Raw genomic sequence first — 19,707 nt, 5'->3', positions numbered from 1 at the left:
AACAGCTACCTAAGTGGTATTAATGCCCTTGAGTTACCTTCCGGCCCTCAAATTTAAGGATTCTTTCATCTGGACATCTGTAGCAGCATCAATAAGAAACACCGACAGGCATTGGTTATGTCAGACCACAATGGAACGCCAGTCCTAAATACTCACATATTCTGAGCTCTTTATTAAGGAAACGCCTCTGCAGTTAAAGCAGGGAAGGAGTTTTTCATTCACTCATTGCCACATTTTTTATATAAGTCAAATTTCCCCTGTCAGAAATACATCAAGATACCATGGTGACAATTGCTATAGAAATACTAGATTTAGAAAGAACTAAGTGATTTAGATTGTTTCCTGCTACCCATGTTCAACAGCCTAAACCAAATCAATGTCAGCCAGGTGACTGAAAGTGATCACCTGCCCCAAATATCTTTACCAATATCTGCTCTAGAACCTAATACTGCCACTCCTTGCAGACCTTTCAGAGGTTGTGCACAGATTAAGTCCTATCCTAATGTTAACCTGGAACACAGGTAAACTGGGATAACTTAACAGAGTTGATTCTTAAAAATATGTAATTATCCACTTGAATGTAAATCACAGGTTATTAAATCAAATGATTACAAGGTATGTAGGCTACTGAATAATGATAGCCAGGTGTATAAGACAATAGAGAATGACAGGGTCTTGAGCCATCAGGAAGGAATGTACAAGCTCTCTCCAACTAAAGTTGAAAAATTCCTTGAATTGAATTGAGTTAAAATCCATGATATCAGATCTTCAATTTTTTTAAGAAAAGAAAGAAATCAACTGTTTATGTGAAATTTCTCATATCTGCAAGTCAAACCTGACCATGGCTGCCAGTGCTCTGATCGATGGATGCCCTGAATCCACAGAAAAAGGCAGCATGTGGCTTCCAAGTGCTCCCCTCAAATAACCCCACTGAGTAAGGCCCGTTTGCAGCCTAAGCAACAGCAGATTTTAATACGAAGCCCAGAAGATGCAGCTGGACATCACCAAGGAACCACATTTTGGAGCAGAAGATAGCAGGCTACTAAAAAGCTCATATTTACCTTTCTGTCCCTGGGTTCAGCACAATACCAGGCACAGGAAGCTTTAGGAGTGAATGAATTCTTCCATATCCTGGACCTTCATCATACCCCTATACACTAATTCACTTAATAGTTGTATTAACTATTCACTAGTATTTGTATTAACTCATTTTCATCTAGTTGTCTTCAAGTAGCTAGCAAGACCCCCCAGATACAAGATAGTGAGCAAATACAGGAAAATAAATTTCAACCAGGGAATGAGAGAAAAGTGAGGGAAATTCTGGAATGGAGCTTGTCTGGGGAGGACAGGCCTGGGTGAGAAAGCTTCATGTGTAACACCACAGCATTTCAAGGGCTGGAGCCACTGAGAAATGTTTAAAGGCATCAAAGTCAACTCAACGTTTTTTCCACAATAGTAAAGTTTGGTACAATGAAAAATAATTAGGCCCTGAATTTGTAGCAATTACCATTTATCTTCAGGTATTTTTACTTGTCAGAATTTTGATCGTTAACAAAAGAGATCTATAAATTAAAGACAGATAGTAATACAAAACTCTGAAAAATTACCATAAGTAATTGATATTTGTTTGGCCAGAATTCCATTTAGTTTTTTTCCCCTAAAATAAAAGACACATATTTCATTTTCACCAATAACTTTATTGATTTGGATATTTTGAGTATGTTGGCTATCTCCCATTTGACTTCTGCTGAGTAGAGGGCAAGGATCCTACTAAACATCTTCCAGTGCATAAGACACATCCACAGCAAAGAATTACATGGCTAAAATGTCAATAGTACCAGCAAACTTCACAAACCACTTTTGCAGATTCGATCAGTAACAGCACCTTCTCCATACACTGCACAAATCTTTTTTTGTGTTTCAGTTGTGTTTTTTTCTTATCTTCTTTTCAGTTGCATTTTTACCTTTCTTGAAATAATAAAGCATAATATGCTGAAAGTGTTGCATATCTTCTTCCATCTTCAATGGCTGCACAAAAATTCACCAATCTTGATGTTTTTTTTTTTAAATGCAAGCTGATATGACAACTGTCACAATACGATTTAACAAAATTGTTTTGAATGGACTTAAAGACTCCTAGAGCCATTGTACAGAAAAAACTAAACAAACTTTTTGGCTAACCCAATATTGTAACTGGAACTCTAGATTTGCTACCTTAATTTCCCTTGAAATTTATTTGTATATTCCCAATGCATTTTAAAAATATATTTTGTTGATTATGCTATTACAGTTGTTCAATTTTTCTCCCTTTTATTTCCTTCTGCCCTTTCCACTTTCATTTCCCTAACTTAGTTCGTGTCCATGGGTCATACAATTAAGTTCTTTGGCTTCTTCATTTCCCATACTATTCTTAACGTTCCTCTGTCTATTTTGTACCTACCATTTATGCTTCTTATTCCCTGTACCTTTCCCCTCATTTGCCCCCCTTCTCCTCCCTGCTGATAACCCTCCATGTGATCTCCATTTCTGTGAATCTGTTCCTGTTCTAGTTACTTGCTTACTTTGTTTTTGCTTTTTTTTTTAAGCTTCTGTTGTTGATAGTGGTCAGTTTGTTATCATTTTAGTGTTCACAGATTTGATCTTCTTTTTCTCAGATAAGTCCCTTTAACATTTGATGTAATAAGGGATTGGTGATGATAAATTCCTTTAACTTGACCTTATCTGGGAAGCACTTTATCTGCCCTTCCATTCTAAACGATAGCTTTGCTGGATACAGTAATCTTGGATGGAGGTCCTTGCCTTTCATGATTTTGAATACTTCTTTCCAGTCCCTTCTTGCCTTCAAGATTTCTTTTAGAAATCAGCTGATAGTCTTACAGGAACTCCTTTGTAGGTAACTGTCTCTTTTTCTCTTGCTGCTTTTAAGATTCTCTCCTTATCTTTAATCTTGGGTAATGTAATTATGATGTCCCTTGGTATGTGCTTCCTTGGGGCTAACTTCTTTGGGACTCTCTAAGCTTCCTGGACTTCCTAGAAATCTATTTCTTTTGCCAGAATGGGGAAATTCTCCATTTTGTTTTCAAATAAATTTTCAATTTCTTGCTGTTCCTCTTCTCATTCTGGCACCCCTATGATTCTGATGTTAGAATGTTTAAAGTTTTTGCAAAGGTTCCTAAGCCTCTCCTCATTTTTTTGAATTCTTGTTTCTTCATTCTGTTCTGATTGAATGTTCATTTCTTCCTTCTGCTCCAAATTATTGATTTGAGTCCCAGTTTCCTTCCCCTCACTCTTGGTTACCTGTACGTTTTCCTTTATTTCACTTTTCATAGACTTCTTCCTCTATTTTGCAACCATATTCAACCATTTCTGTGAGCATCCTGATTACCAGTGTTTTGAACTCTGCATCAGATAGGCTGGCTATCTCTTCGTCCCTTAGTTGTATTTTTTTCTGGAGCTTTGATCCATTCTTCCATTTGGACCCTATTTATTTGTCTTGGTGCACCTGTTATGTAGTTAAGGGCAGGGCCTTAGGTATTTGCCTGGATGGGGCAACCCACATCACTTTTTAAAAAGTATATGTATTTTATTGATTATGCTATTACAGTTGTCCCATTACCCCCTTCATTCCCCTCCACCCTGCACACCCTCTCCCACTCACATTACCCACCTTCAGTTCATGTCCATGTGTCATAAGTTCTTTAGCTTCTACATTTCCCATACTATTCTTGCCATCCCCCTGTCTATTTTCTACCTACCGTCTATGCTACTTATTCTCTGTACCTTTTCCTTCCTCTCTCCTCCTCCCATTCCTTTGTTGCTAACCCTTCATGTGATCTCCATTTCTGTGGTTCTGTTCCTGTTCTAGTTGTTTGCTTAGTTTGTTTTTGTTTTTGTTTTAGGTGTGGTTATTAATAGTTGTGAGTTTGCTGTCCTTTTACTATACATGTTTTTTCTATATCTTCTTTTCTTAGATAAGTCCCTTTAGCATTTCATAAAATAAGGGCTTGGTGATGATGAACTCCTTTAACTTGACCTTATCTGAGAAGCACTTTATCTGCCCTTCCATTCTAAATGAGAGCTTGCTGGATAGAGCAATCTTGGATGTAAGTCCTTGCCTTTCATGACTTGGAATACTACTTTCCAGCCCCTTCTTGCTTGTAAGATCTCTTTTGAGAAATCAGCTGACAGTCTGATGGGAACTCCTTTGTAAGTTACTGTCTCCTTATCTCTTGCTACTTCTAGGATTCTCTCCATTTTTACCTTGGCTAATGTAATTATGATGTGCCTTGGTGTGTTCCTTCTTGCGTCCAACTTCTTTGGGACTCTCTGAGCTTCCTGGACTTCCTGAAAGTCTATTTCCTTTGCCAGAATGGGGAAGTTCTCCTTTATTATTTGTTCAAATAAGTTTTCCACTTGTTGCTCTTCCTCTTCTCCTTCTGGTACCCATATAATTCAGAGGTTGGAATGTTTAAAGATGTCCTAGAGGTTCCTAAGCCTCTCATTTTCTTTTAATTCTTATTTCTTCATTCTTTTCTGAATGTATGTTTTTTTCTTCCTTCTGGTCCACTCCATTGATGTGACACCCAGCTTTCATTCCATCATTATTGGTTCCCTGTGCATTTTTCTTCATTTCACTTATTGTAGCCTTCATTTTTTCATCCAATTTGCAACCCAAATCAGCCAATTCTGTGAGCATCCTGATCACCAGTGTTTTGAACTGTGCATCTGATAGGCTGGCTATCTCTCAGTTGCTTAAAAGTACTGATTGTGGGGATTTCAATTCTGTTTGAGCCATTTTTTTTTTAGTCTGGTCACGCCTGTTATGTGTGAGGGATGGAGCCTTAGGTGTTCACCAGATGGGGCACCCCCAGTCGCTGGGTTGTGACGTTGTATGTGGGGGCGGGCTCCAAAAGGGAACAATGGCTCTTGCTCCACTCTCCCTCGGACTTCAGTCCCTTCTGCCACTCTCCCCGAGCAAACTGGGCCCCTCTGGTGCCAAATCCTGTGTGGGTGGGCTTGTGCACCCCGTGGGACTTTCCAACAAACTCTCCTGTGAGGCTGGGTGTCTCCCTGCACCTCAGTCCCGACAGGTGTTTTCAATCAGTGCCCCAAGGCTCTATTTCCCAGTGCTGGGATCCTGGGTTGTGCACAGTGCCTTGCTTCACAATTGTCGCCTCACTGTGTCTGCCGGTTGCCACCCCTTGGCCAAAGTCTGCCAGCTGCCTCTTGCATGCCCAGGGTCCACCTGCTGCAGTGTTGCATGCCCCAGATGCCTTACTCACCTGGTCCCGATGTTCTCTGCTCTCAGCGCCACAATCCATGCCCGGCTGCCCCACTCCACCCCTCCTACTGGTCTGGATGACTGTGTCTATTTTAATTCCTTGGTTGTCCGACTTCCATACAGTTCAATTTTCTATCAGTTCTGGTTGTTATTCTGTTTCTAAATTGTTGTTGTCCCTATCTTGGTTGTGCAAAGAGGCACAGTGTGTCTACCTATGCCTCCATCTTGGATGGAAGTCCCCACATCACTTTTTTGTGGTGCTATATGTGGGGTAGGTGTTCAAGAGGGAACAATGCTGCTTGCTCAGCTCTCTTCCAGCTTTCAGTCACCTCATCCACTACCCCCAAGAAAACTGGGCCCTTCTGGTGCTTATCTCAGGTGGGTGGATTTGTGTATGCTCTAGGACCCTGTGGGTCTCTCCAACAAACTCTCCTGTGAGCCTAGGAGTTTCCCCTGACATTGCAACCCCCATAGTTTTTTTTAGTCAGAGATTTTGAGGATTTATTTCCTGGTGCTGGAACCCTGCATTGTTCGGTCTGTCTAGGTGCCTAGTTGTTCCTCCCCATTTATCTGCATGCAAATGTGAGACCACCTGCTCCTCCAGCCACCACCTTGCCATGAGTCTTCTCCACCCAGGCTTCCTGTCTCTGTCCCTCCTACTGATCTGGATGAATGTTTCTTCTTTAATTCCTTGATTGTTGGACTTCCATATAATTCAGTTTTCTGGTAGTTCTGGTCATTTTTGTTTTTAAATTTGTTGTTATCCTTCTTTTGGTTGTGCAAAGAGGTAAAATATGTCTACTTATGCCTCTGTCTTGGCTGGGAGTCCCAATATTTTAAGTTGAAACTTACTTATGTATTTCCAATATTTTAATTGGAACTCCAGATTTTCTACCTTAATTTCCCTTGAAACTTATTTACATATTCCTCCAATTATCTTTAGAGTGAATCACAATTTTTCAATTATTATAAGTATCTATGCAGCAATATTTCTTGCTTCTCAGAAGAGGGCTGGTGAATTTTTAATCAATGTTGATTTTGGAACAACTGTAAAGAATATTTGAAAGGGTTAGGTATTTTCCAATTATTTTCAGGACTAGCATAGTAAAAATAATAAGAAAAGATTATAATAGAAACAATATACAGTTACATCAGCATTTTCCTACTAATTATAAGGATCCACCATTTCCACCTTCTTCTGTAGAAACTACCTGGCGTCTTCTTACTCAAGGATCCCACTGAGTTGAAGTTTTCAGAGTCTGGGCCTCCTATCTCAATTCCAACAGCTCTGTCCTCTCTGTTATCCATTTGGAATCAATCCTATTTTGCCTTGTGACATTATTTGATCATGCAAATATAAGCATTGGTGATCGTTTTCTATAAAGTGCCAGATAATCAACATTTAGGCTTGCAGGCCATGTTTCTGTCACAGTGACTCAACCCTGCTGCATGCAATGTGAGAGCAACTATAAGTATTGGGCTGGATTTGTCCCACAAGCCATATTTTGCTTACTCCAGTTATAATAGAAAACTATGTACGTTTTACATTATGTGCAATTAAATTTTGTCTTCCCAAATAGATTGTAAATTCCTTGCAGACAGGAAAGTCTAAGCATTACTTTGCAACACCTGTAAGACTTTGGCCTACAATGTTTTGATCATTATATGGTTTGATCAATGCTTGTTTGTTGACTGTTGGCTAATTGCTTGATTTTTGTGTGTGTGTTTGGGGGATGGGGTGCCTCAGAAAATGACACATTCTTTTTTTTTCTTTTTGTAGAAAGTGACACATTCTTTCAGTGGAAGAGACCTTGGCTGTCATCCATTCTCTAACTATATAGATGAAACTAAGGCCCAGATGGACTTGATTTTGGCCATACAGGAGGTCACCTTTTATGATTCAAACATAAATGCAATTCTAGTGAGCAAACTGTGTCAGCCTTCCTTTAACATCCAAATGAAATAACGCGAGGTCTCATCCCACACAACTGTATGTCTGGTGCCCTCCTTTTTATTTCTAAGGATTTCCTAAAAGTGTTTTCAGTCCCCTAATGTTGGTCCCTTCCCTGCTGTTCTGAATCCTTACCTTTGACCTGCTTGCCCTTGTATTTCCCAATAATGCCATGGTTTACTTTTTTCTGCACAGCAAAGGATCTATTCTTAGCGTTTTCTACCATAAGAGAGCTTCTCAACATTTTAAACCCAATGCGCCTTTTAATAAGTATCAAACTCCAATTCCCTGCTGAATCAGAAACACATTCTCCCAATTGTGCTGAAAGTTACCAACATTTGTGTATTTCTAGCAGCAAAGAAGATGGTTAAATTTTACTTCCAATAGTTTGAATCCTAAAAACAATTGTTTTCAAAACACAAAATTGCACTGTTGTGCCAAATATGCTTTTCTTACTACACATACACTGACCATGCCTCCAGAGATTCTAATAGCTACCTCCAAACCCAGAAATCCATGCCCCCCGGTAAGAATCATTGTACCATAAAGGAGCTGAATGTAGCTTCAATTCTGGCAGAAAACCTAGGGTGCATTTACAGAGTAACAAGACTCAGATTAGATTATGGTAACATTCTACCACTTCTGGAGTCACACACAAAGCAGACAGCCAATTTTACATAGTTTCCTGGAGGGAAGTAGGACATCCTTTGCCGCCCTATGGAAAAAGATTTTATGCTTACAAGTGACTTCAGAGTATGTGCATAATCAAAGACTTAAATTATCCAAAGAATAGAAATATATGGCTGTCATCTAAAGAAATTGCACTAGACTGTAGATCAGTGATGACAATAATGGTGTGAGACTCCCAGCTGGATTAATGGAATTGAAAGATAAAACAAAAAGGTGGCCCAGAACTAAGGGTATTGTCTCAACTATGCCTGGGAAAGGATGATCATTAAATCTTTATAGGGAATGAACAGGAATAAATATTAATAACCCACTACATGTCATTTGTGGTTGTCAAGTAACATGACACCTGAATAGAAACCTCACTCTCCAGTATAATTCTCAAATAATCCTTTTGATGATTCATGAAGGTATTATATCTAAACTGGGGAACAAACCTGGGTAATAACCTTTGACCTTTTACAGGGTGTATTATGTCTCCATGTATTCTTATATGTTATGTTGTATATTTTACCTAAATTTAAAACTTCAACCAAATCACTATAGATCTGTTCTTTTATGGTCTTTTACACAATAGAGTAAAATTGTGCCAGAGGCGATGCTATGTTTTTGCTATAGCCCATTCAATTACACAGGAATATGGCATTTCTAAGCTTTCCAGGTAGTTTAGGGTCAAGTGACTAATTCTGGTAACCTGGCTATAAACCAGGGGTATCAAACTCATTTTCACCACAGGCCACTACAGCCTCACGGTTGCCTTCCAAGGGCCCAATGTAATTTTAGGACTGTATAAGTGTAAGTATTCCTTAACTGTTAAGTGAGAGCTCATTGCTGCCGCCAGGTAGAAACAAGGTGGAGGGCTGGAGTTGGCCCATGGGCCTTGTGTTTGCTACCCATGCTGTAAACAGAAATGACACATATAACTTTTTGGCCAAAGCATGGAAAATGGATTTGATCACTTTTCAAGGGATCTAGAAGTCAACAGTTCCACATGGTATGGGTACAAGGTGTATCCTTGAGACACTACCTGGATGGCAGGTGACCCAGAGATCTGCTGGGTATGAGAAGCAATGCTCATTTTGTTACGCCACTGAGATGTGGGCAATAATTACTACCACAGCATCACCTACCCTGTCGTGACAAATACAAACATTTAACAAACAAAGAAAATAACTGTTTTGATCTTTAAATTACTGGGGAAAATTGTAAAAGTGAATAAAATTAAAAGCTTGAATTAGAGCCCTGGCCAGGTGGTTCAGCTGGCTGGAGCATTGTCCCATACATGAAAAGGTTGCAGGTTAATTCCAGGTCAGGGCACATACAAGAGGCACAAGAGGCAACCAATAGATATTTCTTTCTCACACGGATGTCTGTCTGTCTGTCTGTCTGTCTCTCCCCATTCTCTCTCTCCCACCCCACCCTTCTACCCTCTTTCTCTCTTTCTAAAATCAGTGAGCACGTCCTTGGGTGAGGACTTTTATAGAAGTTTGAATTAGAAAATAATTTAAAAGAAATACAATTTTGTGGAATTCTATGGTATTTATTACCTGGAGATAGTGAACTATGTTAATGAGAAAAAATTACAACTTTAGATTACATAAAAAGTTATACAACAATGAATTTTTAGAAGTTGGAAATAGATTTGCTAAATCTAAAGTGTAAGAACTTTTGGTTTAAAAAGTTACTGTCCTAGATAAAATCTATTCTATTCATCAGTAGACCCTAAAAATTACAAAAAATACATAAAACTATTTACTACATTGTAAAAAGTAGAATTGTTTTCATGTACATTTATATTATGCAAATTAAACTATATAGCCTTCCCCTTTAATTTACTCATGGCCCTTTTCCACTTTAAAGAAGACTGGTTTCTAATGCTCTAGCTCAGGTGTCATTAAACTATGATTTGCAACCTAAACCCAGCCTTAATAAACCTTTACTGGAACACAGCCACAACTGCTAATTTATATACTACCTATGGCAGCCTTTTCTCTGCAATAGCTGGATGGACTAGTTGCAGTGAGACTGTATGGTTTGCAAAGCCTAAAATTTTAGTCTCTAGACCCATTTTAGAAAAGAGTTTGCTGTACACTACAGCAAGATCACAGAAAAAATGTTAAAACAAACACAGAAAGTTTTGTCCTTTAAATCTTGTGGAATTCTCCATGATATTTTTAACTATGTGCAATTGTCATCTTAACACACTGACTTTAGAAACTACACCATGCTAAAATGGACTTAATGTCTGTGTCCCCCCACCCCACACCCAAGTTCATATGTTGAGACCCTTATTCCAATGTGATTGATGGTATTTGGAGATGGCGCCTTTAGAAGGTGGAACCCCCCATTAATGGTGTTAGTGCTCTTATAAGGATGGGCTAGGGAACTAGTTAACTCTTTTTTATTTTTTTTGCCATGTGAGGACACAAAGAGAAGAGAGCAACCTACAAGTCAGTAAGAGAGCATTCACCAAGAACACAACCATACTGGTTCCCTGATCTCAGGCTTCCAGCTTCCAGAACTATGAGAAATAAATTTCTATTGTTTATAAGTCATCCAGTCTTTGGTATTTTGTTATAGCGGCCTAAACTGACTAGGACACATGTGTAGGCTGTAAAAATCACAACACTTGGTCTGGTTATCTCAAATTCTGAATGAGATGAGTAAAAAGTAGTTTAAATTCACAATATGAGTGGCCCCTGGTAACAATGTATGGTTCATCTTCAATATACGTCTATGTTACTTTTAATTATTTTTCCAAATTATCTTGCAACTCTTTAAGATAATCTTATTTTCTATCACTCCATAACGTTCTTTTTGTGTCAGTTCAGATGAATTTCTTTACTCCTCTTATATCCTGTATCAGGGAGAATAGCATTTACTTATAAGTGACAGAAAACTTGACTACAATGGCTTAAGCAAATAAGGGTTAATATTTTCCTCCCTTACAATAAGAAATTGGGAGGTGAGTGTCTCCTGGTGTTGTCTTAGCAATGCAACAAATTCAAGGCTTGTATTTCTTGAATGCTCTAGACTTTTCTGTTATGGTCAGAAGATAGATAGCTACTGCAGTACCATCCATCACATTCATATTTAAGGCAGAAAGAAAAAAGGAAAAGTTAATGTAAACCATAGCTATCCCTTTTACTAAGAAAGCAAAAGCTTTACCAGAAACTCCAAGTAGAATTTTATTCATATGACTTATCCTTCAGAACCAAGACTCATGGTGACATGGCCACCACTAGCTGCAAAGACTTGGGCAGTATTTAGCCTTTCTCTATCCTAAGTAGAAGCAGACCGAGACAAAGGGACTAGGAAAGTGTGTTTGGGAAGCAATCCAACAACTGCTATATACACATTAAGCTCATTTCTGCCTCATGTTCTTTCACTGTGTAAAATGCTCCCTTTATCTCTGCTTCTTCCAAACCCTAATCTTTTTTTCAATGTCCAGCTTTATATACATCTCCTTTATTAGAATGAGACATACTCTGAAACTTCCAACAACCAAGATTTTTCCTTTCACTGAACACGTTTTTTCACAAACAAAACCTGCTTATAAACCCATATAAAATCTATTTAAAAAAAATGAATTTTGCTCTACTAATTTCATATATTTTCCTTATTGTCCTCTTAATAGGATACTTAAGTTTTTGATGGCAGGACTGTCTTCAGTGTCTTCTATCCAGTGTCTTCTACAAGAGACAGTCTCTTTTAGGTAAGAATAAATGGTATACAAAAAATACACTCTTTTAATTTTACTAGTTAGTGGTTATGTTTCCAAGGACCTCATAGAGTTTATTAATGATTGTTTTTTAAAACTATTACATGAATTATGTCTTTATAATAATGAGACTGAGCCCTTAAATCCAAACACAAGTGTAACTTTAAAGTTACCTCTTATACATACTAATATCTTGAACATTGTTAATAAGATAAAGATACTGACTTTAAAATGCAACGTATTTTTACATAATAAAAATTATTTTATTGGTTATTTGGAGGCTGAGTACTTTGCTTACTGGGATGTGAATAAGAACTCTAATTCGAGTATATTACATGGGAGGCCACTATACTGACACTTTCCAAAAAAAGGTGAATTAGCCAGGAATTTAAGCAGGAGTTTGGGTTCTAAGTAACTCAACAGGTTGAAACACTTTTTAAAAAACTCTTTTACAGGTCCCCTAAGCATCTTTTTAAAAACTCTGTAGTGTTTTTTTCAGCAACTCATTCTTCACAAGGTAAATTTTATTTTCTCCTCTTTCTTTGTTAGAAATTTGCATTTTCTTTTCTGAACTAAGTATTTTTAAATTTGCTTTTTCACATGAAATACATGCCTTTCCCTCACAATGGAATAATTCTTTCTCCAAACAAATTACCAAATTACGTGGAAGTTGTTTTAATTCTTGGGTGGAGAGTTGAGTGCCAGAATATAATTTATAATAATAACTCACATCAGCAAATGTGGGGATTCTTTTGAAAAAAAAGGCAAAATAGGAATTAATGCAAGAAATTCCTAGCTGATTTAAAGTGAATCTGAGTACAGGCATGCCTCGTTTTGTTGTGCTTTGCTTTATTGCACTTTACAGATATTGCATTTTTTTACAACTTGAAGGCAATACCCTCCACCAGCAAAAAGATTACGACTTGCTTTATTGTGGAAGTTTGCAACTGAACCCACAATTTAGCCAAGGTATGCTGGTAGTGTGTATCAATTTAATCTTAGAACAAGCTTCCCCATCTACACAAACATGCTGTAAAGAGGACACAGAGAATCTGAATTAAAAGAAGCTATAGGGCTATAAGGATATATACAGAGGATTTTATCTTAGAAGAACCAGGCAGGTTGCAGAGGAGATGAGAGAATGTGGCCTTCATAGAGCTCCACTCTTGGCCTCCTTCTTGGGGAGTAGGCTTTTACATTGAGAAATAAAGCATGTACCTTTTGATGTTATGCCACATCAATCACATGTTTTTATATACTGATTAACTGCCTCTCTCAGCAAGAGAGAAGAGCAGGCCAGCTTTCTCAGCATAAAAGACACCAGCTTTGCAGCAATTAACCCTTTTATTTCCAGATAAACTCTTTTTCAGAATAATGAAAACAAGGATATAACATGTTTCAAATGATTGGATGGCAAAAATAAATAGTGATTATCTTCTGGCTAAACTTATGCTGGAAACTCTAAGATCATTACCTAATAATCTAGAATGGCTGCTAAAAAACAGAGGTGGCTGAGGATAGAATTAACAAATGGAAAACATTTGTAGCATGCATTCAGCAGCATTCTGTATCCAGTTGAGAAGAGCAAGGGTCTGAAGTAGATATGGATTCATAGAGGATTAGTGGATACTTGATGTTTGGGAGAACTGAGTTGTCTAATTTTCCATGTGGATTTTTCTAGAGTAATGCTTCTATAACCAAAATGTATTTACAGATATTTATAGAGCCAACACATCTGGATGGGTCTTAAGACTCTACATTTCTAACAGTCTACCAGTTGTTGTGGCTGCCGGTGGTGTATGGACCACCCTAGGAGGTAACATGATACTAGAGGACTCCAAGCCTTAACTCATCAATCTAAACCCAAACTCCAAAGCAATGATGTAACCTTCATTCTCCTTAAATATGTGGGGTCTCTGCAGGTCTACAGTCTCTCTTGCTCTAAGCCCCAACTTTAGCTGGACAAGATTAGTGGTGGCCTTTTCAGCTGTGGTCTGTCACTAGCTATAGGTAGATAGCTGGTGGACTGCAGGTTCAACTGTATTATTGTAAACATTATAGGGTTTGCTTTATTAAAATATGATATAAATGAAAACAAAATAGAACAAAGTAGTGATGGGGGAGAGAACTTCATTACATAAAATAGGCAATTCATCTAAGCACATGGACTTTCTGATGTCTTTGGCATATGTAAAACACATTTCAGGGAAAAAATACAAGAATAAGTTTACATTCAAGAATGTATTTGTGGTGTTAAATAAGTAACTTATCCAGTTCTGCCATTGAATCAATGCCCAAACAGGGAGTAGTAATGATACCTCACTTTCGTATATTTAGTTACGCGGCACTTTCATTTGCATTATCTCTTTAATCCCTATAATAACCCTTTGATGTAGGTGTTATTATTATTTTACAGATGAAGAAACAAACTGAGAGGCTCTGTGCCTAATTTCCCAATGAATGGGTGGCAAACCTCAGCCTTGAAACCAGATTCCTGGATCCACTTATCTTTCTAGCACCCTACATATTCAGCAATAGTTTTCAAACTTGGTTGCATACTGAGATCCCTGAAAAAGCTCAAAAAATGCTGATGCCTGGGTCCCACCCTCAGACATTCAGAGACAATGGGTCTAGAAAGTGGCCTGGGTATCTGAATTTTTAAAAGCTTCCAGGTAAGCATTCAGGGTTTCTCAACCTCAACACTATTTACATTTGGAGACAGATAATTCTTTGTTGAGGAGGGCTGTCCTGTGCATTGTAGGATGTTCAGCAGCATCCCTGGCCTCTATCTTCCAATTGTGACAACCAAATGTTTCTAAACATTGCCAGATATTCCTGGGTCGGAGGACAGGGTGGTGCAAGATCACACAGTTACAAAGCACTGTTGAATGTACAAAGTGTGAATGGATAACTGATAAATAGTTAAATTTTCAGCAGCAACTATCAGTTTATTTGTTCATTTCTTAATTTACTCCACTCATATCCAAGGAGGTGGAACAATTGGTCATATTTGTCTTTTCCCAATTTCATCAAAATTATGTGCCAAAACTGACAAATATTTTTGGAAGACTATATTTATGTGATGATTATCTGATCTAAAGGTAAATTGATAGTTTTGTTCATCTGTAGTTTTTAATTTTCTTAATTACATTTTGTTAGTGTTACTGCATGTGGGGCCAGTATTTTCCAATCTTGCCTGATGATACGAATCACCTGATTTGCTTGTTTGAACAAACAATGGATTTGTAGGTACTAACCCAGAATTACTACATCAGAATTTCCAGGGAGAGGCCAGATGATCCAAATAATTTCTCAAGTACCCTCAGGTAATTCTTGTCACTAGGAAACTTTGGGAAAAACAGAGTAAGTCATGGGGGATACAGAGATGAATAAGACACAAGGAGACATGTAATCAAATTATAATTCATGCTGATAAGAGCAGAAATGCGAGTATGTAGAAACCTGCAATGCACTATACAGGAGGAAGTAATTTGGGTTGGGAAGCATTGCTCAGAAAGGGAATATGTAAGAGATGATACCTGTGTTGCAATTTGTAGCATAAATAGAGCTAGCCAGGGGTACAAGGTAAAAAATTACATTTCAAGTGGTAAAAACAATAGGAGAAAAAACCTCCTAGTTCCAATTCCTAGTTGCCTAGTCTACAGTCATGCATGTAGTAGATGCTCAATAAATATCTATTCTTTGGTCAACTTTAAATCACTGCCCATTTATTATAGTGATCTCTTGCCAATTATTCCACATACTCAGTACTATCCTTAAATGGGCATGAGAAAAATTTGCCTAGGCTAAAATTTTGCCAATAGATGAACATTTTGCGTCTCATTTAAGCCCTCCACATACCCAGATTTAGTTTGCATTATCTCCTACAAATTAACTTCCCTGCCTTTGTTTAATAGCTACTGATTTTTAAAACCTTATCCCATAGTTCTTTGTAGTAGTTAAATTACGTGATTATTGTGCAGGCATAAAAGGACTCCACAAGCTCCTAGACAATATTAACGAGAACATGAATAGTATTTCTGAGTTGTGCAGAAGACCTGTCTTTAATGGATGGCAGTACTGGCATTGCAAGTCAACCTGAAAATCTGGGGACACCTCTGACCCTCCTACTTTGAGGGCTGCTTTCCATGAAGCCTGCTAAGATGGGGCTGGTTCCATACATTGCCAACTCAGATGTCATCTCTTCAAAATAGCTTTCTGTAACTACCCACTCACTATTTCCTTCATCCTTCTCTTTTTCTTCATAGCATTTATCATTCCCAAACATTATGTTATTTACCTGTCTATAAATGTTGGTGGCTGGTGAGGAGATTAAGGTATGGGAGTTCAGTGTAGGGTTCAGAGTGAGCCCCAAAACCCAGGGGAAGCCATAGGTTGTGTCTTATCTCTTGAGTTACTGTCAGTAGTAGGCATTCTTCTCTAGAAAGTCACTCACAACCTAAAAAGGGATTCCATGTTAAAAGTGAGTTCTCTATTGACATCACCTTCAAACTAAATCCTGCTTCATGCTCTGTATAGAATTGTGTTCTGGGTTATTGGCTCCCAGTGCCTGGAACCCTCCTTCTCTGTTGTCTTTGGGGCATTCCTGCACCTCTTTTAAGGGTTGTTGCTCAAATGTCACCTTATCAGAGATTTTTGCAGGGTAGTCACTGTTGGTGCTTTCAAATAAGCCTTATGAAATCATTATCCACTATGCCACACATAGAAGACAATATTATTTGAATAATAGAATAAATAGACATGGCTGTTCCACCCACCAGAGGGCCTGGAAGAGCAGTGTGTCAGGCAGACCTGGAACCCCTCTGAGAGGTGGCAATCGGCCTGCAACTCACTGTTTAGCAGTTCTGCCCTGGCAGCTTTGTTGTCAATGTCCAATAATCACGGAGGGATTACTTCATGCTAGGTTCTTTATTCATCTCCAAGATGTTTTTGTTCCAGGCACTTTTTAAATTAAGGGACAGAATGATGAATAAAACAAAGGCCTCTCTCTCATTAAGGTTACATTCTAGTAAAGTGTGACAGAAAACAGAAAAATAAACCTTTGTCAGGTGATGACCAAGTGCTATGAAAGTGAATTCAGCAGGATAAACAGATTAGAAAGAAACGAGAGTGGGACAGACATGTGAACGATTTTATGTACAGAGTGAGAAAATGTCTATTAGTTTCCTATTTCTGCTGTTAATGAGTTTCCACAGACTCGGTGGGAAAACAATACAAATTTATTGTCTTTCAGTTTTGGAGGTCTGAAGTCTAAAATAGACCAGCAGGGCTGTATTACTTCTAGATGCTCTAGGGGAGAATCCACATCCTTGCCTTTTTCAGTGTCTAGAGGCTGCCTGCATTCCTTTGTTAATGATCCAGTCCTCCATATTCAAAGTCAGCAGTGCAACATCTTGAAGTTTCCCTCCTCTCAATCTCACTGTTTCTTCTTATAAAGCCCAAGTGATTTTATTGGGTCCAGTTAGACAGTCCAGGATAATATCCGCAACATGACATTCTAAATCACAGCTGCAAAGTCTATTTTGCCATAAGCTAATATACTCACAGTTTCCAATGAATAGGATGTTGACATCATTGGTGGTGGTGGTGGTGGTAGGGGACATTATTCTACCTATGAGGTGACATTTGAGCAACAACCCTCAAAAGAGTTACAGGAATGCCATGTAGACATCAGGGGATGAGGGTTCCAGGCAATGGGAGCAGCAAATGCAAAGGCTGTGTGGGAGAATGAACTTGGCATGCTCAAAGATTGGTAAGGAGCTGAGGGGAGAGAGAGAGCACTGTAAGAGAGAGGAGTTAACCTGGGTGAACAGATCAGAAGGGTAGCGGCAGAACAAGTCAGATGTATAGGACCTGGTAGGCTGTGTCACGACCACTTGGATAATTTCATTCAATCTTCACAACAACCAGATAAAGTAGCAGCTATTATTTGTTTTCTTTTTAAGGTTAAGAAACCAAGGCTTAGAGAGGTTAAGTACACAGCTTCCAAGTGTTTTTTTCGTGGGCTGTCTGATTCTAGAGCTTTCACCCATGGCCCCTCCTGCACACTGCCTCATCACATTCTGAAATTTGAGGAGCCTACATTGAACTGGAGCTGACAATCCTGGTTTAGAGGAGTGAGAAGATTCACCAATGTGGAGAAAATATCCATATCCTCTGAGTCACTACTTCAATGGGGACTCAGAAACCAAATCAATAAGACAGAAAGCACAGGAGCAAGGCCTAAGTAGCTGCCCTCATACCAATTCCCCACGTGACAACAAAATTAAGGGCTGAGGTTGCTGGTATGTAACTAATATTAAGCCAGGTAACCTTTCTTGTCCTTCAGGTTTTCTATCTGTAAAAATGATAATGCAAAGCTGCAAATGTGCCTTGCTACTAAAAAATAAGAGAGAGATGCAGACTAATATGAACTTTCAAAACAGGAAAAAAGGGGCCTTGTGTCATCAGAAGACACTGAACTAACAAACAATTATCCAAAGCTTTCTCCCTGATATTATTAAGTTCTGGTGCACAGATGCTTTCTCTCTTTTCCTGATATTTGATTGACAACATTTTCTTTTGGTTTTTTGAAAAGCACCAATTACCAGAAGTGCCTTTATTTTGCATTGCATATATTAGTTCTTTCCTCCGCCTTAACATTTTTTGCCATATGTTGTGGTAAAAGATGTGGAGTCTTGGGGTGATTTTGCAGGTTTTATCCTTGAGGGGCTTCTGGAAAGAATAGAAGACTTCTGGAAATTTCTCATCACAAAGAAGAATTTCCTCCTACTTCCCTGAGTTCTGTGCCCAGCAGGTGCAGTGCATTTAGGGAGGAGAGTCAGGCTCAATGTGGTTGGCATTGTTGCTAGAACATTCCAGCCATGTGGATTATTAATAAAATTAGATGTTTATAGAAAATTGGGCAATTTAAAAGCAGAGCTATGTGTTCCATTCCAAACACCTTCTTGGTTGTTTAGAATAGAATTGTTAAGCATGCCCATTAATTCTTTAGTTTCCGGTATTCAGAGCTCCCACTCACAGCTTGGAAATTCCTTTGTGGCATCTACTTACAATAGTCAAATTACAAAAGTTAAATGATACACATTAGGACTAAATGGGCTCCCATGGCTGTTTGTGTTTTTGTTGTCCTGTCAGGAGTCAGGGACCCTAGAGGGACCTGCATTGTTCATGTGCCCCAAGCTTGTAGAAATAACACAAGGCCCACAGGGCTAGAAATCATAAAGGATCTCCTTTAATGTGAGCCATATCGCAGCTCCCTGCTCCCCCACATGGTGCTGCCCACAGGCTCCTGCTACTGAGCCTCCCTCATGTTCCTTTACTTTTGCAGAAGGGGTCCAAGTCCCTGCATTTTGCTCCACCTCCCACATCTTCCTTTCCACCTCAACCTGCCCCAGTTGAGTGTTTTCAGAACTGCAAACTTGCCAATAAAGAACAACAGAACTGAATGACCAGGACAAGTTCAGATGAGGTCTGAGAAGTGTCCCAAAGGGAAAAGTTTGCCTCCATGGGCTTCTGGTGAACTTGTACAATGAAGCAGGAAGCACCACCATGGCAAGCCCAGAGAAAAATGGACCTTTGGCAAGCAGAAATACAGGGTGAGTTAAAAGTAGGTTTACAGTTGTTCATATGGAAAATAATGTGATAATTAATAAATAACAATACAAAAATAAACTCTGTTTCACATACTCACAACTATAAACTTACTTTTGCCTCATCCTATATATCCAGGTGCAGAACTTCCACATTTAAATACAGTGATTCAGTTATTGTACATACAGCGTCTCAATTTTTAGACACCGAGGGTCCCTGAAGTGAACAAAACAAGCTTCCAATTCTTCAAGGACTTCTGTGACCCAAGCTAAGCCTCATCTATTTATTTGGCTTTAGCATTTGGTGGAGCCAGCTCTGCTGGGAGAGAGGGAGAACTGGGAATGGAATTGGAAAGAAATATATTTGAGCTTAGCTTTCCCCCTTACTAATTCTGTGAACTTGGGCAGATCACATACCCTTCTGAACCTCAATGTGCACATAAGAAAAATGGGC

Source organism: Phyllostomus hastatus, unplaced genomic scaffold, assembly GCF_019186645.2.
Source record: "Phyllostomus hastatus isolate PE091 unplaced genomic scaffold, TTU_PhHast_1.1 phas_contig_118, whole genome shotgun sequence".
NCBI lineage: Eukaryota > Metazoa > Chordata > Mammalia > Chiroptera > Phyllostomidae > Phyllostomus > Phyllostomus hastatus.
The sequence above is the reverse complement of the archived record's forward strand: the minus strand, read 5'-3'. Positions refer to the sequence as shown.